Raw genomic sequence first — 24,910 nt, 5'->3', positions numbered from 1 at the left:
CAGGCTTGTCTGTCATAATATAATAGAGACAGTAGATCTAGCTGGTCTGTCATAATATAATAGAGATAGTAGATCTAACTGGTCTGTCATAATATAATAGAGATAGTAGATCTCGCTGGTCTGTCATAATATAATAGAGACCGTAGATCTAGCTGGTCTGTAGTATTGTAATAGAGACAGTATATCTAGCTGGTCTGTCATAAAATAATAGAGACAGTAGATCTAGCTGGTCTGTCATAATATAATAGAGAGAGTAGATCTAACTGGTCTGTCATAATATAATAGAGAGAGTAGATCTAACTGGTCTGTCATAATATAATAGAGATAGTAGATCTCGCTGGTCTGTCATAATATAATAGAGACAGTATATCTAGCTGGTCTGGCATAATATAATAGAGAGAGTAGATCTAACTGGTCTGTCATAATACAATAGAGAGAGTAGATCTAACTGGTCTGTCATAATACAATAGAGAGAGTAGATCTAACTGGTCCGTCATAATATAATAGAGACATTAGATCTAGCTGGTCTGTCATAATATAATAGAGAGACAGTAGATCTAACTGGTCTGTCATAATATAATAGAGACATTAGATGTAGCTGGTCTGTCATAATATAATAGAGACAGTATATCTAGCTGATCTGTCATAATATAATCGAGACAGTAGATCTAGCTGGTCTGTCATAATATAATAGAGACAATAGATCTGGCTGGTCTATCATACTATAATAGAGACAGTAGATCTAGGTGGTCTGACATAAAATAATAGAGACAGTAGATCTAGCTGTTCTGTCATAAAAGAATAGAGACAGTAGATCTAGCTGATCTGTCATAATATAATAGATACAGTCAATCTAGCTGGTCTGTCATAATATAATAGAGAGAGTAGATCTAAATGGTCTGTCATAATATAATAGAGACTTTAGATCTAGCTGGTCTGTCATAATATAATAGAGACAGTAGATCCAGCTGGTCTGGCATAAAATAGAGACAGTAGATCTAGCTGGTCTGGCATAATATAATAGAGAGAGTAGATCTAACTGGTCTGTCATAATATAATAGAGACTTTAGATCTAGCTGATCTGTTATAATATAATAGAGACAGTAGATCTCGCTGGTCTGTCATAATATAATAGAGATAGTAGATCTAGCTGGTCTGTCATAATATAATAGAGACAGTAGATCAGGCTTGTCTGTCATATTATAATAGGGACAGTATATCTAGCTGGTCTGTCATAAAATAATAGAGACAGTAGATCTAGCTGGTCTGTCATAATATAATAGAGAGAGTAGATCAGGCTTGTCTGTCATATTATAATAGAGACAGTAGATCTAGCTTGTCATAATATAATAGAGTCATAATATAATAGAGACAGTAGATCTAGCTGGTTTGTCATAATATAATAGAGATGGTAGATCTCGCTGGTCTGTCATAATATAGAGACAGTAGATCTACCTGGTCTGTCATAATGTATAAGATACAGAAGATCTAGCTGGTCAGTCATAATATAATAGAGACAGTAGATCAGGCTTGTCTGTCATATTATAATAGAGACAGTAGATCGAGCTTGTCTGTCATAATATAATAGAGACAGTCGATCTAGCTGGTTTGTCATAATATAATAGAGATGGTAGATCTCGCTGGTCTGTCATAATATAGAGACCGTAGATCTACCTGGTCTGTAGTATTATAATAGAGACATTATATCTAGCTGGTCTGTCATAAAATAATAGAGACAGTAGATCTAGCTGGTCTGTCATAATATAATAGAGAGAGTAGATCTAACTGGTCTGTCATAATATAATAGAGAGAGTAGATCTAACTGGTCTGTCATAATATGATAGAGATAGTAGATCTCGCTGGTCTGTCATAATATAATAGACACAGTAGATCTAGCTGGTCTGGCATAATATAATAGAGAGAGTAGATCTAACTGGTCTGTCATAATATAATAGAGAGAGTAGATCTAACTGGTCTGTCATAATATAATAGAGACATTAGATCTAGCTGGTCTGTCATAATATAATAGAGACAGTAGATCTAGCTGGTCTGGCATAATATAATAGAGAGAGTAGATCTAACTGGTCTGTCATAATATAATAGAGACATTAGATCTAGCTGGTCTGTCATAATATAATAGAGACAGTATATCTAGCTGATCTGTCATAATATAATCGAGACAGTAGATCTAGCTGGTCTGTCATAATATAATAGAGACAATAGATCTGGCTGGTCTATCATAATATAATAGAGACAGTAGATCTAGCTGGTCTGGCATAATATAATAGAGATATTAGATCTAGCTGTTCTGTCATAAAAGAATAGAGACAGTAGATCTAGCTGATCTGTCATAATATAATAGATACAGTCAATCTAGCTGGTCTGTCATAATATAATAGAGAGAGTAGATCTAAATGGTCTGTCATAATATAATAGAGACTTTAGATCTAGCTGGTCTGTCATAATATAATAGAGACTGTAGATCCAGCTGGTCTGGCATAAAATAGAGACAGTAGATCTAGCTGATCTGGCATAATATAATAGAGAGAGTAGATCTAACTGGTCTGTCATAATATAATAGAGACAGTAGATCTAGCTGGTCTGTCATAATATAATAGAGACAGTAGATCTCGCTGGTCTGTCATAATATAATAGAGATAGTAGATCTAGCTGGTCTGTCATAATATAATAGAGACAGTAGATCAGGCTTGTCTGTCATATTATAATAGGGACAGTATATCTAGCCGGTCTGTCATAAAATAATAGAGACAGTAGATCTAGCTGGTCTGTCATAATATAATAGAGAGAGTAGATCTAACTGGTCTGTCATAATATAATAGAGAGAGTAGATCTAACTGGTCTGTCAAAATATAATAGAGACATTAGATCTAGCTGGTCTGTCATAATATAATAGAGACAGTAGATCTAGCTGGTCTGGCATAATATAATAGAGACAGTAGATCTAGCTGTTCTGTCATAAAAGTAGAGATAGTAGATCTCGCTGGTCTTTCATAATATAATAGAGACAGTAGATCTACCTGGTCTGTCATAATATAATAGAGACAGTAGATCTACCTGGTCTGTCATAATGTATAAGATACAGAAGATCTAGCTGGTCAGTCATAATATAATAGAGACAGTAGATCAGGCTTGTCTGTCATATTATAATAGAGACAGTAGATCGAGCTTGTCTGTCATAATATAATAGAGACAGTCGATCTAGCTGGTTTGTCATAATATAATAGAGATGGTAGATCTCGCTGGTCTGTCATAATATAGAGACCGTAGATCTACCTGGTCTGTAGTATTATAATAGAGACATTATATCTAGCTGGTCTGTCATAAAATAATAGAGACAGTAGATCTAGCTGGTCTGTCATAATATAATAGAGAGAGTAGATCTGGTCTGTCATAATATAATAGAGAGAGTAGATCTAACTGGTCTGTCATAATATAATAGAGACAGTAGATCTAGCTGGTCTGTCATAATATAATAGAGACAGTAGATCTAGCTGGTCTGTCATAATATAATAGAGAGAGTAGATCTAACTGGTCTGTCATAATATAATAGACATTAGATCTAACTGGTCTGTCATAATATAATAGAGACATTAGATCTAGCTGGTCTGTCATAATATAATAGAGACAGTAGATCTAGCTGGTCTGTCATAATATAATAGAGACAATAGATCTGGCTGGTCTATCATACTATAATAGAGACAGTAGATCTAGGTGGTCTGACATAAAATAATAGAGACAGTAGATCTAGCTGTTCTGTCATAAAATAATAGAGACAGTAGATCTAGCTGGTCTGTCATAATATAATAGAGACAGTAGATCAGGCTTGTCTGTCATATTATAATAGGGACAGTATATCTAGCTGGTCTGTCATAAAATAATAGAGACAGTAGATCTAGCTGGTCTGTCATAATATAATAGAGAGAGTAGATCTAACTGGTCTGTCATAATATAATAGAGAGAGTAGATCTAACTGGTCTGTCATAATATAATAGAGACATTAGATCTAGCTGGTCTGTCATAACATAATAGAGACAGTAGATCTAGCTGGTCTGTCATAATATAACAGAGACATAGAGACAGTAGATCGAGCTGGTTTGTCATATTATAATAGAGATAGTAGATCTAGCTGGTCTGTCATAATATAATAGAGACAATAGATCTGGCTGGTCTATCATACTATAATAGAGACAGTAGATCTAGGTGGTCTGACATAAAATAATAGAGACAGTAGATCTAGCTGTTCTGTCATAATATAATAGAGACCGTAGATCTAGCTGGTCTGTAGTATTATAATAGAGACAGTATATCTAGCTGGTCTGTCATAAAATAATAGAGACAGTAGATCTAGCTGGTCTGTCATAATATAATAGAGGGAGTAGATCTAACTGGTATGTCATAATATAATAGAGAGAGTAGATCTAACTGGTCTGTCATAATATAATAGAGATAGTAGATCTAACTGGTCTGTCATAATATAATAGACACAGTAGAACTAGCTGGTCTGGCATAATATAATAGAGAGAGTAGATCTAACTGGTCTGTCATAATATAATAGAGAGAGTAGATCTAACTGGTCTGTCATAATATAATAGAGACATTAGATCTAGCTGGTCTGTCATAATATAATAGAGACAGTAGATCTAGCTGGTCTGTCATAATATAATAGAGACAGTATATCTAGCTGATCTGTCATAATATAATAGAAACAGTATATCTAGCTGATCTGTCATAATATAACAGAGACATAGCGACAGTAGATCTAGCTGGTTTGTCATATTATAATAGAGATAGTAGATCTAGCTGGTCTGTCATAATATAATAGAGACACTAGATCTAGCTGGTCTGTCATAATATAATAGAGACAGTATATCTAGCTGATCTGTCATAATATAATCGAGACAGTAGATCTAGCTGGTCTGTCATAATATAATAGAGACAATAGATCTGGCTGGTCTATCATACTATAATAGAGACAGTAGATCTAGGTGGTCTGACATAAAATAATAGAGACAGTAGATCTAGCTGTTCTGTCATAAAAGAATAGAGACAGTAGATCTAGCTGATCTGTCATAATATAATAGATACAGTCAATCTAGCTGGTCTGTCATAATATAATAGAGAGAGTAGATCTAAATGGTCTGTCATCATATAATAGAGACTTTAGATCTAGCTGGTCTGTCATAATATAATAGAGACAGTAGATCCAGCTGGTCTGGCATAAAATAGAGACAGTAGATCTAGCTGGTCTGGCATAATATAATAGAGAGAGTAGATCTAACTGGTCTGTCATAATATAATAGAGACTTTAGATCTAGCTGATCTGTTATAATATAATAGAGACAGTAGATCTCGCTGGTCTGTCATAATATAATAGAGATAGTAGATCTAGCTGGTCTGTCATAATATAATAGAGACAGTAGATCAGGCTTGTCTGTCATATTATAATAGGGACAGTATATCTAGCTGGTCTGTCATAAAATAATAGAGACAGTAGATCTAGCTGGTCTGTCATAATATAATAGAGAGAGTAGATCTAACTGGTCTGTCATAATATAATAGAGAGAGTAGATCTAACTGGTCTGTCATAATATAATAGAGACATTAGATCTAGCTGGTCTGTCATAATATAATAGAGACAGTAGATCTAGCTGGTCTGGCATAATATAATAGAGACAGTAGATCTAGCTGTTCTGTCATAAAAGAATAGAGATAGTAGATCTCGCTGGTCTGTCATAATATAATAGAGACAGTAGATCTACCTGGTCTGTCATAATATAATAGAGACAGTAGATCTACCTGGTCTGTCATAATATAATAGAGACAGTAGATCTAGCTGGTCTGTCATAATATAATAGAAACAGTAGATCAGGCTTGTCTGTCATATTATAATAGAGACATTAGATCTAGCTGGTCTGCCATAACATAATAGAGACAGTAGATCTAGCTGGTCTGTCATAATATAACAGAGACATAGAGACAGTAGACCGAGATGGTTTGTCATATTATAATAGAGATAGTAGATCTAGCTGGTCTGTCATAATATAATAGAGACAATAGATCTGGCTGGTCTATCATACTATAATAGAGACAGTAGATCTAGGTGGTCTGACATAAAATAATAGAGACAGTAGATCTAGCTGTTCTGTCATAATATAATAGAGACCGTAGATCTAGCTGGTCTGTAGTATTATAATAGAGACAGTATATCTAGCTGGTCTGTCATAAAATAATAGAGACAGTAGATCTAGCTGGTCTGTCATAATATAATAGAGAGAGTAGATCTAACTGGTCTGTCATAATATAATAGAGAGAGTAGATCTAACTGGTCTGTCATAATATAATAGAGATAGTAGATCTCGCTGGTCTGTCATAATATAATAGACACAGTAGATCTAGTTGGTCTGGCATAATATAATAGAGAGAGTAGATCTAAATCAAATCAAATCAAATCAAATCAAATTTTATTTGTCACATACACATGGTTAGCAGATGTTAAATGCGAGTGTAGCGAAATGCTTGTGCTTCTAGTTCCGACAATGCAGTGATAACCAACAAGTAATCTAACTAACAATTCCAAAACTACTGTCTTATACACAGTGTAAGGGGATAAGGAATATGTACATAAGGATATATGAATGAGTGATGGTACAGAGCAGCATACAGTAGATGGTATCTGTACAGTATATACATATGAGATGAGTGTGTAGACAAAGTAAACAAAGTGGCATAGTTAAAGTGGCTAGTGATACATGTGTTACATAAGGATGCAGTCGATGATGTAGAGTACAGTATATACATATGCATATGAGATGAATAATGTAGGGTAAGTAACATTATATAAGGTAGCATTGTTTAAAGTGGCTAGTGATATATTTACATAATTCCCATCAATTCCCATTATTAAAATGGCTGGAGTTGGGTCAGTGTCAATGACAGTGTGTTGGCAGCAGCCACTCACACTGTTAGTGGTGGCTGGTCTGTCATAATATAATAGAGAGAGTAGATCTAACTGGTCTGTCATAATATAATAGAGACATTAGATCTAGCTGGTCTGTCATAATATAATAGAGACAGTAGATCTAGCTGGTCTGGCATAATATAACAGAGACATAGCGACAGTAGATCTAGCTGGTTTGTCATATTATAATTGAGATAGTAGATCTAGCTGGTCTGTCATAATATAATAGAGACACTAGATCTAGCTGGTCTGTCATAATATAATAGAGACAGTATATCTAGCTGATCTGTCATAATATAATCGAGACAGTAGATCTAGCTGGTCTGTCATAATATAATAGAGACAATAGATCTGGCTGGTCTATCATACTATAATAGAGACAGTAGATCTAGGTGGTCTGACATAAAATAATAGAGACAGTAGATCTAGCTGTTCTGTCATAAAAGAATAGAGACAGTAGATCTAGCTGATCTGTCATAATATAATAGATACAGTCAATCTAGCTGGTCTGTCACAATATAATAGAGAGAGTAGATCTAAATGGTCTGTCATCATATAATAGAGACTTTAGATCTAGCTGGTCTGTCATAATATAATAGAGACAGTAGATCCAGCTGGTCTGTCATAATATAATAGAGAGAGTAGATCTAACTGTTCTGTCATAAAAGAGTAGAGATAGTAGATCTCGCTGGTCTGTCATAATATAATAGAGACAGTAGATCTACCTGGTCTGTCATAATATAATAGAGACAGTAGATCTACCTGGTCTGTCATAATGTATAAGATACAGAAGATCTAGCTGGTCAGTCATAATATAATAGAGACAGTAGATCAGGCTTGTCTGTCATATTATAATAGAGACAGTAGATCGAGCTTGTCTGTCATAATAGAGACAGTCGATCTAGCTGGTTTGTCATAATATAATAGAGATGGTAGATCTCGCTGGTCTGTCATAATATAGAGACCGTAGATCTACCTGGTCTGTAGTATTATAATAGAGACAGTATATCTAGCTGGTCTGTCATAATATAATAGAGACACTAGATCTAGCTGGTCTGTCATAATATAATAGAGACAGTATATCTAGCTGATCTGTCATAATATAATCGAGACAGTAGATCTAGCTGGTCTGTCATAATATAATAGAGACAATAGATCTGGCTGGTCTATCATACTATAATAGAGACAGTAGATCTAGGTGGTCTGACATAAAATAATAGAGACAGTAGATCTAGCTGTTCTGTCATAAAAGAATAGAGACAGTAGATCTAGCTGATCTGTCATAATATAATAGATACAGTCAATCTAGCTGGTCTGTCATAATATAATAGAGAGAGTAGATCTAAATGGTCTGTCATCATATAATAGAGACTTTAGATCTAGCTGGTCTGTCATAATATAATAGAGACAGTAGATCCAGCTGGTCTGGCATAAAAATAGAGACAGTAGATCTAGCTGGCCTGTCATAATATAATAGAGAGAGTAGATCTAACTGGTCTGTCATAATATAATAGAGACTTTAGATCTAGCTGATCTGTTATAATATAATAGAGACAGTAGATCTCGCTGGTCTGTCATAATATAATAGAGATAGTAGATCGAGCTGGTCTGTCATAATATAATAGAGACAGTAGATCAGGCTTGTCTGTCATATTATAATAGGGACAGTATATCTAGCTGGTCTGTCATAAAATAATAGAGACAGTAGATCTAGCTGGTCTGTCATAATATAATAGAGAGAGTAGATCTAACTGGTCTGTCATAATATAATAGAGAGTAGATCTAACTGGTCTGTCATAATATAATAGAGACATTAGATCTAGCTGGTCTGTCATAATATAATAGAGACAGTAGATCTAGCTGGTCTGGCATAATATAATAGAGACAGTAGATCTAGCTGTTCTGTCATAAAAGAGTAGAGATAGTAGATCTCGCTGGTCTGTCATAATATAATAGAGACAGTAGATCTACCTGGTCTGTCATAATATAATAGAGACAGTAGATCTACCTGGTCTGTCATAATGTATAAGATACAGAAGATCTAGCTGGTCAGTCATAATATAATAGAGACAGTAGATCAGGCTTGTCTGTCATATTATAATAGAGACAGTAGATCGAGCTTGTCTGTCATAATAGAGACAGTCGATCTAGCTGGTTTGTCATAATATAATAGAGATGGTAGATCTCGCTGGTCTGTCATAATATAGAGACCGTAGATCTACCTGGTCTGTAGTATTATAATAGAGACAGTATATCTAGCTGGTCTGTCATAATATAATAGAGATAGTAGATCGAGCTGGTCTGTCATAATATAATAGAGACAGTAGATCAGGCTTGTCTGTCATATTATAATAGGGACAGTATATCTAGCTGGTCTGTCATAAAATAATAGAGACAGTAGATCTAGCTGGTCTGTCATAATATAATAGAGAGTAGATCTAACTGGTCTGTCATAATATAATAGAGAGAGTAGATCTAACTGGTCTGTCATAATATAATAGAGACATTAGATCTAGCTGGTCTGTCATAATATAATAGAGACAGTAGATCTAGCTGGTCTGGCATAATATAATAGAGACAGTAGATCTAGCTGTTCTGTCATAAAAAGAGTAGAGATAGTAGATCTCGCTGGTCTGTCATAATATAATAGAGACAGTAGATCTACCTGGTCAGTCATAATATAATAGAGACAGTAGATCAGGCTTGTCTGTCATATTATAATAGAGACAGTAGATCGAGCTTGTCTGTCATAATAGAGACAGTCGATCTAGCTGGTTTGTCATAATATAATAGAGATGGTAGATCTCGCTGGTCTGTCATAATATAGAGACCGTAGATCTACCTGGTCTGTAGTATTATAATAGAGACAGTATATCTAGCTGGTCTGTCATAAAATAATAGAGAGTGTAGATCTAACTGGTCTGTCATTATATAATAGAGACAGTAGATCTAGCTGGTCTGGCATAATATAATATAGACAGTAGATCTAGCTGGTCTGTCATAATATAACAGAGACATAGAGACAGTAGATATAGCTGGTTTGTCATATTATAATAGAGATAGTAGATCTAGCTGGTCTGTCATAATATAATAGAGACACTAGATCTAGCTGGTCTGTCATAATATAATAGAGACAGTAGATCTAGCTGGTCTGTCATAATATAATAGAGACAATAGATCTGGCTGGTCTATCATACTATAATAGAGACAGTAGATCTAGGTGGTCTGACATAAAATAATAGAGACAGTAGATCTAGCTGTTCTGTCATAAAAGAATAGAGATAGTAGATCTCGCTGGTCTGTCATAATATAATAGAGACCGTAGATCTAGCTGGTCTGTAGTATTATAATAGAGACATTATATCTAGCTGGTCTGTCATAAAATAATAGAGACAGTAGATCTAGGTGGTCTGACATAAAATAATAGAGACAGTAGATCTAGCTGTTCTGTCATAAAAGAATAGAGATAGTAGATCTCGCTGGTCTGTCATAATATAATAGAGACCGTAGATCTAGCTGGTCTGTAGTATTATAATAGAGACATGATATCTAACTGGTCTGTCATAATATAATAGAGATAGTAGATCTCGCTGGTCTGTCATAATATAATAGACACAGTAGATCTAGCTGGTCTGGCATAATATAATAGAGAGAGTAGATCTAACTGGTCTGTCATAATATAATAGAGAGAGTAGATCTAACTGGTCTGTCATAATATAATAGAGACATTAGATCTAGCTGGTCTGTCATAATATAATAGAGACAGTAGATCTAGCTGGTCTGGCATAATATAATAGAGACAGTAGATCTAGCTGTTCTGTCATAAAAGAATAGAGACAGTAGCTCCAGCTGGTCTTGCATAAAATAGAGACAGTAGATCTAGCTGGTCTGGCATAATATAATAGAGAGAGTAGATCTAACTGGTCTGTCATAATATAATAGAGACTTTAGATCTAGCTGATCTGTTATAATATAATAGAGACAGTAGAACTCGCTGGTCTGTCATAATATAATAGAGATAGTAGATCTAGCTGGTCTGTCATAATATAATAGAGATAGTAGATCTAACTGGTCTGTCATAATATAATAGAGACAGTAGATCTACCTGGTCTGTCATAATATAATAGAGACAGTAGATCTAGCTGGTCTGTCATAATATAATAGAAACAGTAGATCTAGCTGGTCTGTCATAATATAATAGAGACAGTAGATCTAGCTGGTCTGTCATAATGTATAAGATACAGAAGATCTAGCTGGTCAGTCATAATATAATAGAGACAGTAGATCAGGCTTGTCTGTCATATTATAATAGAGACAGTAGATCGAGCTTGTCTGTCATAATATAATAGAGACAGTCGATCTAGCTGGTTTGTCATAATATAATAGAGATGGTAGATCTCGCTGGTCTGTCGTAATATAATAGAGACCGTAGATCTACCTGGTCTGTAGTATTATAATAGAGACAGTATATCTAGCTGGTCTGTCATAAAATAATAGAGACAGTAGATCTAGCTGGTCTGGCATAATATAATAGAGACAGTAGATCTAGCTGGTCTGTCATAATATAACAGAGACATTGAGACAGTAGATCTAGCTGGTTTGTCATATTATAATAGAGATAGTAGATCTAGCTGGTCTGTCATAATATAATAGAGACACTAGATCTAGCTGGTCTGTCATAATATAATAGAGACAGTATATCTAGCTGATCTGTCATAATATAATAGAGACAGTAGATCTAGCTGGTCTGTCATAATATAATAGAGACAATAGATCTGGCTGGTCTATCATACTATAATAGAGACAGTAGATCTAGCTGGTCTGTCATAATATAATAGAGAGAGTAGATCTAACTGGTCTGTCATAATATAATAGAGATAGTAGATCTCGCTGGTCTGTCATAATATAACAGACACAGTAGATCTAGCTGGTCTGGCATAATATAATAGAGAGAGTAGATCTAACTGGTCTGTCATAATATAATAGAGAGAGTAGATCTAACTGGTCTGTCATAATATAATAGAGACATTAGATCTAGCTGGTCTGTCATAATATAATAGAGACAGTAGATCTAGCTGGTCTGGCATAATATAATAGAGACAGTAGATCTAGCTGGTCTGTCATAATATAACAGAGACATAGAGACAGTAGATCTAGCTGGTTTGTCATATTATAATAGAGATAGTAGATCTAGCTGGTCTGTCATAATATAATAGAGACACTAGATCTAGCTGGTCTGTCATAATATAATAGAGACAGTATATCTAGCTGATCTGTCATAATATAATAGAGACAGTAGATCTAGCTGGTCTGTCATAATATAATAGAGACAATAGATCTGGCTGGTCTATCATACTATAATAGAGACAGTAGATCGAGGTGGTCTGACATAAAATAATAGAGACAGTAGATCTAGCTGTTCTGTCATAAAAGAATAGAGACAGTAGATCTAGCTGATCTGTCATAATTTAATAGATACAGTCAATCTAGCTGGTCTGGCATAATATAATAGAGAGAGTAGATCTAACTGGTCTGTCATAATATAATAGAGAGAGTAGATCTAGCTGGTCTGTCATAATATAATAGAGACAGTAGATCTAGCTGGTCTGGCATAAAATAGAGACAGTAGATCTAGCTGGGAGATCGTAATATAATAGATACAGTCAATCTAGCTGGTCTGTCACAATATAATAGAGACATTAGATCTAGCTGGTCTGTCATAATATAATAGAGACAGTAGATCTAACTGGTCTGTCATAATATAATAGAGACATTATATGAAGCTGGTCTGTCATAATATAATAGAGACAGTAGATCTAGCTGGTCTGGCATAATATAATAGAGAGAGTAGATATAACTGGTCTGTCAAAATATAATAGAGAGAGTAGATCTAACTGGTCTTTCACAATATAATAGAGACAGTAGATCTAGCTGGTCTGGCATAAAATAGAGACAGTAGATCTCGCTGGTCTGTCATAATATAATAGAGACAGTCGATCTAGCTGGTCTGTGATAATATAATAGAGACATAGAGACAGTAGATCTAGCTGGTTTGTCATATTATAATAGACCAGCAAGATCTACTGTCTCTATTATATATGACAAACCAGCAAGATCTACTGTCTCTATCATATTATAATAGAGACAGTATATCTAGCTGATCTGTCATAATATAATAGAGACAGTAGATCGAGCGTGTCTGTCATAATATAATTGAGACAGTAGATCTAGCTGTTCTGTCATAATATAATAGAGACATTAGATCTAGCTGGTCTGTCATAATATAATAGAGACAGTAGATCTAGCTGGTCTGTCATAGTATAATAGAGACAGTATACCTAGCTGATCTGTTATAATATAATAGAGACAGTAGATCTACCTGGTCTGTAATAATATAATAGAGACAGTAGATCATGCTGGTCTGTCATATTATAATAGAGACAGTAGATCATGCTGGTCTGTCATAGTATAATAGAGACAGTATATCTAGCTGTTCTGTCATAAATGAATAGAGACAGTATACCTAGCTGATCTGTTATAATATAATAGAGACAGTAGATCTAGCTTGTCTGTCATAATATAATAGATACAGTCAATCTAGCTGGTCTGTCACAATATAATAGAGACAGTAGATCTAGCTGGTCTGTCATAATATAATGGAGAGAGTAGATCTAACTGGTCTGTCATAATATAATAGAGAGAGTAGATCTAATTGGTCTGTCATAATATAATAGAGACATTAGATCTAGCTGGTCTGTCATAATATAATAGAGACAGTAGATCTAGCTGGTCTGTCATAATACCATAGAGACAGTAGATCTAGCTGGTATGTCATAATATAATAGAGACAGTAGATCTAGCTGGTCTGTCATATTATAATAGAGACTATAGATCTAGCTGGTCTGTCATAATGTAATAGAGACAGTCGATCTAGCTGGTCTGTCATAATATAATAGATACAGTCGATCAAGCGGGTCTGTCATATTATAATAGAGGCATTAGAACTAGCTGGTCTGTCATAATATAATAGAGATAGTAGATCTAGCTGGTCTGTCATAATATAATAGAGACAGTAGATCTAGCTGGTCTGACATAATATAATAGAGACATGAGATCTAGCTAGTCTGTCATAATATAATAGAGACAGTAGATATAGCTGGTCTGTCATATTATAATAGAGAGAGTAGATCCAGCTGGTCTATCATAATAGAGACATTAGATCTAGCTGGTCTGTGATAATATAATAGAGACAGTAGATCTAGCTGGTCTGACATAAAATAGAGACAGTAGATCTAACTGGTCTGTTATAATATAATAGAGACTGTAGATCTAGCTGATCTGTCATAATATAAAAGATGCATTACATCTAGCTGGTATGTCAAAATATACTGGAGACAGTAAATCTTGCTGGTCTTTCATAATATATTGAGACAGTCAATCTAGCTGGTCTGTCAAAAACTAATAGAGACAGTAGATCTAGCTGGTCTATCATATTAAAATAGAGATAGTAGATCTAGCTGGTCTGTCATAATATAATAGAGACAGTAGATCTACCTGGTCTGGCATAATATAATAGAGACAGTAGATCTAGCTGGTCTGTCATAATATAACAGAGACATAGAGACAGTAGATCGAGCTGGTTTGTCATATTATAATAGAGATAGTAGATCTAGCTGGTCTGTCATAATATAATAGAGACACTAGATCTAGCTGGTCTGTCATAATATAATAGAGACAGTATATCTAGCTGATCTGTCATAATATAATAGAGACAGTAGATCTAGCTGGTCTGTCATAATATAATAGAGACAATAGATCTGGCTGGTCTATCATACTATAATAGAGACAGTAGATCGAGGTGGTCTGACATAAAATAATAGAGACAGTAGATCTAGCTGTTCTGTCATAAAATAATAGAGACAGTAGATCTAGCTGATCTGTCATAATATAATAGATACAGTCAATCTAGCTGGTCTGGCATAATATAATAGAGAGAGTAGATCTAACTGGTCTGTCATAATATAATAGAGACATTAGATCTAGCTGGTCTGTCATAATATAATAGAGACAGTAGATCTAGCTGGTCTGGCATAATATAATAGAGACAGTAGATCTAGCTGTTCTGTCATAAAAGAGTAGAGATAGTAGATCTCGCTGGTCTGTCATAATATAATAGAGACAGTAGATCTACCTGGTCTGTCATAATGTATAAGATTACAGAAGATCTAGCTGGTCAGTCATAATATAATAGAGACAGTAGATCAGGCTTGTCTGTCATATTATAATAGAGACAGTAGATCGAGCTTGTCTGTCATAATAATAGAGACAGTCGATCTAGCTGGTTTGTCATAATATAATAGAGATGGTAGATCTAGCTGGTCTGTCATAATATAGAGACAGTAGATCTACCTGGTCTGTATATTATAATAGAGACAGTAGATCTAGCTGGTCTGTCATAAAATAATAGAGACAGTAGATCTAACTGGTCTGTCATTATATAATAGAGACAGTAGATCTAGCTGGTCTGGCATAATATAATAGAGACAATAGATCTAGCTGGTCTGTCATAATATAACAGAGACATAGAGACAGTAGATATAGCTGGTTTGTCATATTATAAAATAGATAGTAGATCTAGCTGGTCTGTCATAATATAATAGAGACACTAGATCTAGCTGGTCTGTCATAATATAATAGAGACAGTAGATCTAGCTGGTCTGTCATAATATAATAGAGACAATAGATCTGGCTGGTCTATCATACTATAATAGAGACAGTAGATCTAGGTGGTCTGACATAAAATAATAGAGACAGTAGATCTAGCTGTTCTGTCATAAAAGAATAGAGATAGTAGATCTCGCTGGTCTGTCATAATATAATAGAGACATTAGATCTAGCTGGTCTGTCATAATATAATAGAGACATTAGATCTAGCTGGTCTGTCATAAAATAATAGAGACAGTAGATCTAACTGGTCTGTCATAATATAATAGAGATAGTAGATCTCGCTGGTCTGTCATAATATAATAGACACAGTAGATCTAGCTGGTCTGGCATAATATAATAGAGAGAGTAGATCTAACTGGTCTGTCATAATATAATAGAGAGAGTAGATCTAACTGGTCTGTCATAATATAACAGAGACATTAGATCTAGCTGGTCTGTCATAATATAATAGAGACAGTAGATCTAGCTGGTCTGGCATAATATAATAGAGACAGTAGATCTAGCTGTTCTGTCATAAAAGAATAGAGACAGTAGCTCCAGCTGGTCTTGCATAAAATAGAGACAGTAGATCTAGCTGGTCTGGCATAATATAATAGAGACAGTAGATCTAACTGGTCTGTCATAATATAATAGAGACTTTAGATCTAGCTGATCTGTTATAATATAATAGAGACAGTAGAACTAACTGGTCTGTCATAATATAATAGAGATAGTAGATCTAGCTGGTCTGTCATAATATAATAGAGATAGTAGATCTAACTGGTCTGTCATAATATAATAGAGACAGTAGATCTACCTGGTCTGTCATAATATAATAGAGACAGTAGATCTAGCTGGTCTGTCATAATATAATAGAAACAGTAGATCTAGCTGGTCTGTCATAATATAATAGAGACAGTAGATCTAGCTGGTCTGTCATAATGTATAAGATACAGAAGATCTAGCTGGTCAGTCATAATATAATAGAGACAGTAGATCAGGCTTGTCTGTCATATTATAATAGAGACAGTAGATCGAGCTTGTCTGTCATAATATAATAGAGACAGTCGATCTAGCTGGTTTGTCATAATATAATAGAGATGGTAGATCTCGCTGGTCTGTTATAATATAAATAGAGACAGTAGATCTACCTGGTCTGTAGTATTATAATAGAGACAGTATATCTAGCTGGTCTGTCATAAAATAATAGAGACAGTAGATCTAGCTGGTCTGGCATAATATAATAGAGACAGTAGATCTAGCTGGTCTGTCATAATATAACAGAGACATTGAGACAGTAGATCTAGCTGGTTTGTCATATTATAATAGAGATAGTAGATCTAGCTGGTCTGTCATAATATAATAGAGACACTAGATCTAGCTGGTCTGTCATAATATAATAGAGACAGTATATCTAGCTGATCTGTCATAATATAATAGAGACAGTAGATCTAGCTGGTCTGTCATAATATAATAGAGACAATAGATCTGGCTGGTCTATCATACTATAATAGAGACAGTAGATCTAGCTGGTCTGTCATAATATAATAGAGAGAGTAGATCTAACTGGTCTGTCATAATATAATAGAGATAGTAGATCTCGCTGGTCTGTCATAATATAATAGACACAGTAGATCTAGCTGGTCTGGCATAATATAATAGAGAGAGACAGTAGATCTAACTGGTCTGTCATAATATAATAGACCAGAGTAGATCTAACTGGTCTGTCATAATATAATAGAGACATTAGATCTAGCTGGTCTGTCATAATATAATAGAGACAGTAGATCTAGCTGGTCTGGCATAATATAATAGAGACAGTAGATCTAGCTGGTCTGTCATAATATAACAGAGACATAGAGACAGTAGATCGAGCTGGTTTGTCATATTATAATAGAGATAGTAGATCTAGCTGGTCTGTCATAATATAATAGAGACACTAGATCTAGCTGGTCTGTCATAATATAATAGAGACAGTATATCTAGCTGATCTGTCATAATATAATAGAGACAGTAGATCTAGCTGGTCTGTCATAATATAATAGAGACAATAGATCTGGCTGGTCTATCATACTATAATAGAGACAGTAGATCTAGGTGGTCTGACATAAAATAATAGAGACAGTAGATCTAGCTGTTCTGTCATAAAAGAATAGACATTTACATTTACATTTAAGTCATTTAGCAGACGCTCTTATCCAGAGCGACTTACAAGTTGGTCTGCATACACCTTATGACAACCAGTGGAACAGCCACTTGCATCTAAATCTTGTTGGGGGGAGAAGGATTACCTACCCTATCCTAGGTATTCCTTGAAGAGGTGGGGTTTCAGGTGTCTCCGGAAGGTGGTGATTGACTCCGCTGTCCTGGCGTCGTGAGGAGTTTGTTCCACCATTGGGGGCCAGAGCAGCGAACAGTTTTGACTGGGCTGAGCGGGAACTGTACTTCCTCAGTGGTAGGGAGGCGAGCAGGCCAGAGGTGGATGAACGCAGTGCCCTTGTTTGGGTGTAGGGCCTGATCAGAGCCTGGAGGTACTGAGGTGCCGTTCCCCTCACAGCTCCGTGGCGAGCACCATGGTCTTGTAGCGGATGCGAGCTTCAGCTGGAAGCCAGTGGAGAGAGCGGAGGAGCGGGGTGACGTGAGAGAACTTGGGAAGGTTGAACACCAGACGGGCTGCGGCGTTCTGGATGAGTTGTAGGGGTTTAATGGCACAGGCAGGGAGCCCAGCCAACAGCGAGTTGCAGTAATCAAGACGGGAGATGACAAGTGCCTGGATTAGGACCTGCGCCGCTTCCTGTGTGAGGCAGGGTCGTACTCTGCGGATGTTGTAGAGCATGAACCTACAGGAACGGGACACCGCCTTGATGTTAGTTGAGAACGTCAGGGTGTTGTCAGGATCACGCCAAGGTTCTTAGCGCTCTGGGAGGAGGACACAATGGAGTTGTCAACCGTGATGGCGAGATCATGGAACGGGCAGTCCTTCCCGGGAGGAAGAGGAGCTCCGTCTTGCTGAGGTTCAGCTTGAGGTGGTGATCCGTCATCCACACTGATATGTCTGCCAGACATGCAGAGATGCGATTCGCCACCTGGTCATCAGAAGGGGGAAAGGAGAAGATTAATTGTGTGTCGTCTGCATAGCAATGATAGGAGAGACCATGTGAGGTTATGACAGAGCCAAGTGACTTGGTGTATAGCGAGAATAAGAGGGGCCTAGAACAGAGCCCTGGGGACACCAGTGGTGAGAGCGCGTGGTGAGGAGACAGATTCTCGCCACGCCACCTGGTAGGAGCGACCTGTCAGGTAGGACGCAATCCAAGCGTGGGCCGCGCCGAGAGATGCCCAACTCGGAGAGGGTGGAGGGAGGATCTGATGGTTCACAGTATCGAAGGCAGCCGATAGGTCTAGAAGGATGAGAGCAGAGGAGAGAGAGTTAGCTTTAGCAGTGCGGAGCGCCTCCGTGATACAGAGAAGAGCAGTCTCAGTTGAATGACTAGTCTTGAAACCTGACTGATTTGGATCAAGAAGGTCATTCTGAGAGAGATAGCGGTAGAGCTGGCCAAGGACGGCACGCTCAAGAGTTTTGGAGAGAAAAGAGAGAAGGGATACTGGTCTGTAGTTGTTGACATCGGAGGGATCGAGTGTAGGTTTTTCAGAAGGGTGCAACTCTCGCTCTCTTGAAGACGGGAGGGACGTAGCCAGCGGTCAGGGATGAGTTGATGAGCGAGGTGAGGTAAGGAGAAGGTCTCCGGAAATGGTCTGGAGAAGAGAGGAGGGGATAGGGTCAAGCGGGCAGGTTGTTGGGCGGCCGGCCGTCACAAGACGCGAGATTTCATCTGGAGAGAGAGGGGAGAAAGAGGTCAGAGCATAGGGTAGGGCAGTGTGAGCAGAACCAGCGGTGTCGTTTGACTTAGCAAGCGAGGATCGGATGTCATCGACCTTCTTTTCAAAATGGTTGACGAAGTCATCTGCAGAGAGGAGGAGGGAGGGGGAGGATTCAGGAGGGAGGAGAAGGTGGCAAAGAGCTTCCTAGGGTTAGAGGCAGATGCTTGGAACTTAGAATGGTAGAAAGTGGCTTTAGCAGCAGAGACAGAGGAGGAAAATGTAGAGAGGAGGGAGTGAAAGGATGCCAGGTCCGCAGGAGGCGAGTTTTCCTCCATTTCCGCTCGGCTGCCCGGAGCCCTGTTCTGTGAGCTCGCAATGAGTCGTCGAGCCACGGAGGCGGGAGGGGAGGACCGAGCCGGCCTGGAGGATAGGGGACATAGGGAGTCAAAGGATGCAGTAAGGGAGGAGAGGAGGGTTGAGGAGGCAGAATCAGGAGATAGGTTGGAGAAAGTTTGAGCAGAGGGAAGAGAAGATAGGATGGAAGAGGAGAGAGTAGCGGGGGAGAGAGAGCGAAGGTTGGGACGGCGCGATACCATCCGAGTAGGGGCAGTGTGGGAAGTGTTGGATGAGAGCGAGAGGGAAAAGGATACAAGGTAGTGGTCGGAGACTTGGAGGAGTTGCAATGAGGTTAGTGGAAGAACAGCATCTAGTAAAGATGAGGTCAAGCGTATTGCCTGCCTTGTGAGTAGGGGGAAGGTGAGAGGGTGAGGTCAAAAGAGGAGAGGAGTGGAAAGAAGGAGGCAGAGAGGAATGAGTCAAAGGTAGACGTGGGGAGGTTAAAGTCGCCCAGAACTGTGAGAGGTGAGCCGTCCTCAGGAAAGGAGCTTATCAAGGCATCAAGCTCATTGATGAACTCTCCAAGGGAACCTGGAGGGCGATAAATGATAAGGATGTTAAGCTTGAAAGGGCTGGTAACTGTGACAGCATGGAATTCAAAGGAGGCAATAGACAGATGGGTAAGGGAGAAAGAGAGAAAGACCACTTGGGAGAGATGAGGATCCGGTGCCACCACCCCGCTGACCAGAAGCTCTAGGGGTGTGCGAGAACACGTGGGCGGACGAGGAGAGAGCAGTAGGAGTAGCAGTGTTATCTGTGGTGATCCATGTTTCCGTCAGTGCCAAGAAGTCAAGGGACTGGAGGAGGCATAGGCTGAGATGAACTCTGCCTTGTTGGCCGTAGATTGGCAGTTCCAGAGGCTACCGGAGACCTGGAACTCCACGTGGTCGGCATAATATAATGGGACCACCAGGTTAGGGTGGTCGCGGCCACGCGGTGTGGAGCGTTTGTATGGTCTGTGCAGAGAGGAGAGAACAGGGATAGACAGACACATAGTTGACAGGCTACAGAAAAGGCTACGCTAATGCAAGGAAATTGGAATGACAAGCGGACTACACGTCTCGAATGTTCAGAAAGTTAGGCTTACGTAGCAAGAATCTTATTGACTAAAATGATTAAAATGATACAGTACTGCTAAAGTAGGCTAGCTGGCAGTAGCTGCGTTGTTGACACTACACTAATCAAGTCGTTCCGTTGAGTGTAATAATTTCTACAGTGCTGCTATTCGGGGGCTAGCTGGTCTGTCATAATATAATAGACAGTAGATCTAGCTGATCTGTCATAATATAATAGATACAGTCAATCTAGCTGGTCTGGCATAATATAATAGAGAGAGTAGATCTAACTGGTCTGTCATAATATAATAGAGACTTTAGATCTAGCTGGTCTGTCATAATATAATAGAGACAGTAGATCTAGCTGGTCTGGCATAAAATAGAGACAGTAGATCTAGCTGGGAGATCGTAATATAATAGATACAGTCAATCTAGCTGGTCTGTCACAATATAATAGAGACATTAGATCTAGCTGGTCTGTCATAATATAATAGAGACAGTAGATCTAACTGGTCTGTCATAATATAATAGAGACATTATATGAAGCTGGTCTGGCATAATATAATAGAGACAGTAGATCTAGCTGGTCTGGCATAATATAATAGAGAGAGTAGATATAACTGGTCTGTCAAAATATAATAGAGAGAGTAGATCTAACTGGTCTTTCACAATATAATAGAGACAGTAGATCTAGCTGGTCTGGCATAAAATAGAGACAGTAGATCTCGCTGGTCTGTCATAATATAATAGAGACAGTCGATCTAGCTGGTCTGTGATAATATAATAGAGACATAGAGACAGTAGATCTAGCTGGTTTGTCATATTATAATAGACCAGCAAGATCTACTGTCTCTATTATAATATGACAAACCAGCAAGATCTACTGTCTCTATCATATTATAATAGAGACAGTATATCTAGCTGATCTGTCATAATATAATAGAGACAGTAGATCGAGCGTGTCTGTCATAATATAATTGAGACAGTAGATCTAGCTGTTCTGTCATAATATAATAGAGACATTAGATCTAGCTGGTCTGTCATAATATAATAGAGACAGTAGATCTAGCTGGTCTGTCATAGTATAATAGAGACAGTATACCTAGCTGATCTGTTATAATATAATAGAGACAGTAGATCTACCTGGTCTGTAATAATATAATAGAGACAGTAGATCATGCTGGTCTGTCATATTATAATAGAGACAGTAGATCATGCTGGTCTGTCATAGTATAATAGAGACAGTATATCTAGCTGTTCTGTCATAAATGAATAGAGACAGTATACCTAGCTGATCTGTTATAATATAATAGAGACAGTAGATCTAGCTTGTCTGTCATAATATAATAGATACAGTCAATCTAGCTGGTCTGTCACAATATAATAGAGACAGTAGATCTAGCTGGTCTGTCATAATATAATGGAGAGAGTAGATCTAACTGGTCTGTCATAATATAATAGAGAGAGTAGATCTAATTGGTCTGTCATAATATAATAGAGACATTAGATCTAGCTGGTCTGTCATAATATAATAGAGACAGAAGATCTAGCTGGTCTGTCATAATACCATAGAGACAGTAGATCTAGCTGGTATGTCATAATGTAATAGAGACAGTCGATCTAGCTGGTCTGTCATAATATAATAGATACAGTCGATCAAGCTGGTCTGTCATATTATAATAGAGGCATTAGAACGAGCTGGTCTGTCATAATATAATAGAGATAGTAGATCTAGCTGGTCTGTCATAATATAATAGAGACAGTAGATCTAGCTGGTCTGACATAATATAATAGAGACATGAGATCTAGCTAGTCTGTCATAATATAATAGAGACAGTAGATATAGCTGGTCTGTCATATTATAATAGAGAGAGTAGATCCAGCTGGTCTATCATAATAGAGACATTAGATCTAGCTGGTCTGTGATAATATAATAGAGACAGTAGATCTAGCTGGTCTGACATAAAATAGAGACAGTAGATCTAACTGGTCTGTTATAATATAATAGAGACTGTAGATCTAGCTGGTCTGTCATAATATAAAAGATGCATTACATCTAGCTGGTATGTCAAAATATACTGGAGACAGTAAATCTTGCTGGTCTTTCGTAATATATTGAGACAGTCAATCTAGCTGGTCTGTCAAAAATAATAGAGACAGTAGATCTAGCTGGTCTATCATATTAAAATAGAGATAGTAGATCTAGCTGGTCTGTCATAATATAATAGAGACAGTAGATCTACCTGGTCTGGCATAATATAATAGAGACAGTAGATCTAGCTGGTCTGTCATAATATAACAAAGACATAGAGACAGTAGATCGAGCTGGTTTGTCATATTATAATAGAGATAGTAGATCTAGCTGGTCTGTCATAATATAATAGAGACACTAGATCTAGCTGGTCTGTCATAATATAATAGAGACAGTATATCTAGCTGATCTGTCATAATATAATAGAGACAGTAGATCTAGCTGGTCTGTCATAATATAATAGAGACAATAGATCTGGCTGGTCTATCATACTATAATAGAGACAGTAGATCGAGGTGGTCTGACATAAAATAATAGAGACAGTAGATCTAGCTGTTCTGTCATAAAATAATAGAGACAGTAGATCTAGCTGATCTGTCATAATATAATAGATACAGTCAATCTAGCTGGTCTGTCATAATATAATAGAGAGAGTAGATCTAACTGGTCTGTCATAATATAATAGAGACTTTAGATCTAGCTGGTCTGTCATAATATAATAGAGACAGTAAATCTAGCTGGTCTGGCATAAATAATAGAGACAGTAGATCTAGCTGGTCTGATCATAATATAATAGATACAGTCAATCTAGCTGGTCTGTCATAATATAATAGAGACATTAGATCTAGCTGGTCTGTCATAATATAATAGAGACAGTAGATCTAACTGGTCTGTCATAATATAATAGAGACATTATATGAAGCTGGTCTGTCATAATATAATAGAGACAGTAGATCTAGCTGGTCTGGCATAATATAATAGAGAGAGTAGATATAACTGGTCTGTCAAAATATAATAGAGAGAGTAGATCTAACTGGTCTTTCACAATATAATAGAGACAGTAGATCTAGCTGGTCTGGCATAAAAATAGAGACAGTAGATCTCGCTGGTCTGTCATAATATAATAGAGACAGTCGATCTAGCTGGTCTGTGATAATATAATAGAGACATAGAGACAGTAGATCTAGCTGGTTTGTCATATTATAATAGACCAGCAAGATCTAGCTGTCTCTATTATAATATGACAAACCAGCAAGATCTAGCTGGTCTGTCATATTATAATAGAGACAGTATATCTAGCTGATCTGTCATAATATAATAGAGACAGTAGATCGAGCGTGTCTGTCATAATATAATAGAGACAGTAGATCTAGCTGGTTCTGTCATAATATAATAGAGACATTAGATCTAGCTGGTCTGTCATAATATAATAGAGACAGTAGATCTAGCTGGTCTGTCATAGTATAATAGAGACAGTATACCTAGCTGATCTGTTATAATATAATAGAGACAGTAGATCTACCTGGTCTGTAATAATATAATAGAGACAGTAGATCATGCTGGTCTGTCATATTATAATAGAGACAGTAGATCATGCTGGTCTGTCATAGTATAATAGAGACAGTATATCTAGCTGTTCTGTCATAAATGAATAGAGACAGTATACCTAGCTGATCTGTTATAATATAATAGAGACAGTAGATCTAGCTTGTCTGTCATAATATAATAGATACAGTCAATCTAGCTGGTCTGTCACAATATAATAGAGACAGTAGATAATAATAATAATAATATATGCCATTTAGCAGACGCTTTTATCCAAAGACTTACAGTCATGTGTGCAGTATGGGTGGCTGGGATGTCATAATATAATGGACAGCGCCATGCTCTACCAACTGAGCCACAGAAGGACCACTCTAG

The sequence above is a fragment of the Oncorhynchus keta genome, unplaced genomic scaffold (assembly GCF_023373465.1).
Source record: "Oncorhynchus keta strain PuntledgeMale-10-30-2019 unplaced genomic scaffold, Oket_V2 Un_contig_4664_pilon_pilon, whole genome shotgun sequence".
In the NCBI taxonomy this organism is placed as follows: domain Eukaryota; kingdom Metazoa; phylum Chordata; class Actinopteri; order Salmoniformes; family Salmonidae; genus Oncorhynchus; species Oncorhynchus keta.
Note: the sequence above shows the minus strand (reverse complement) of the source record.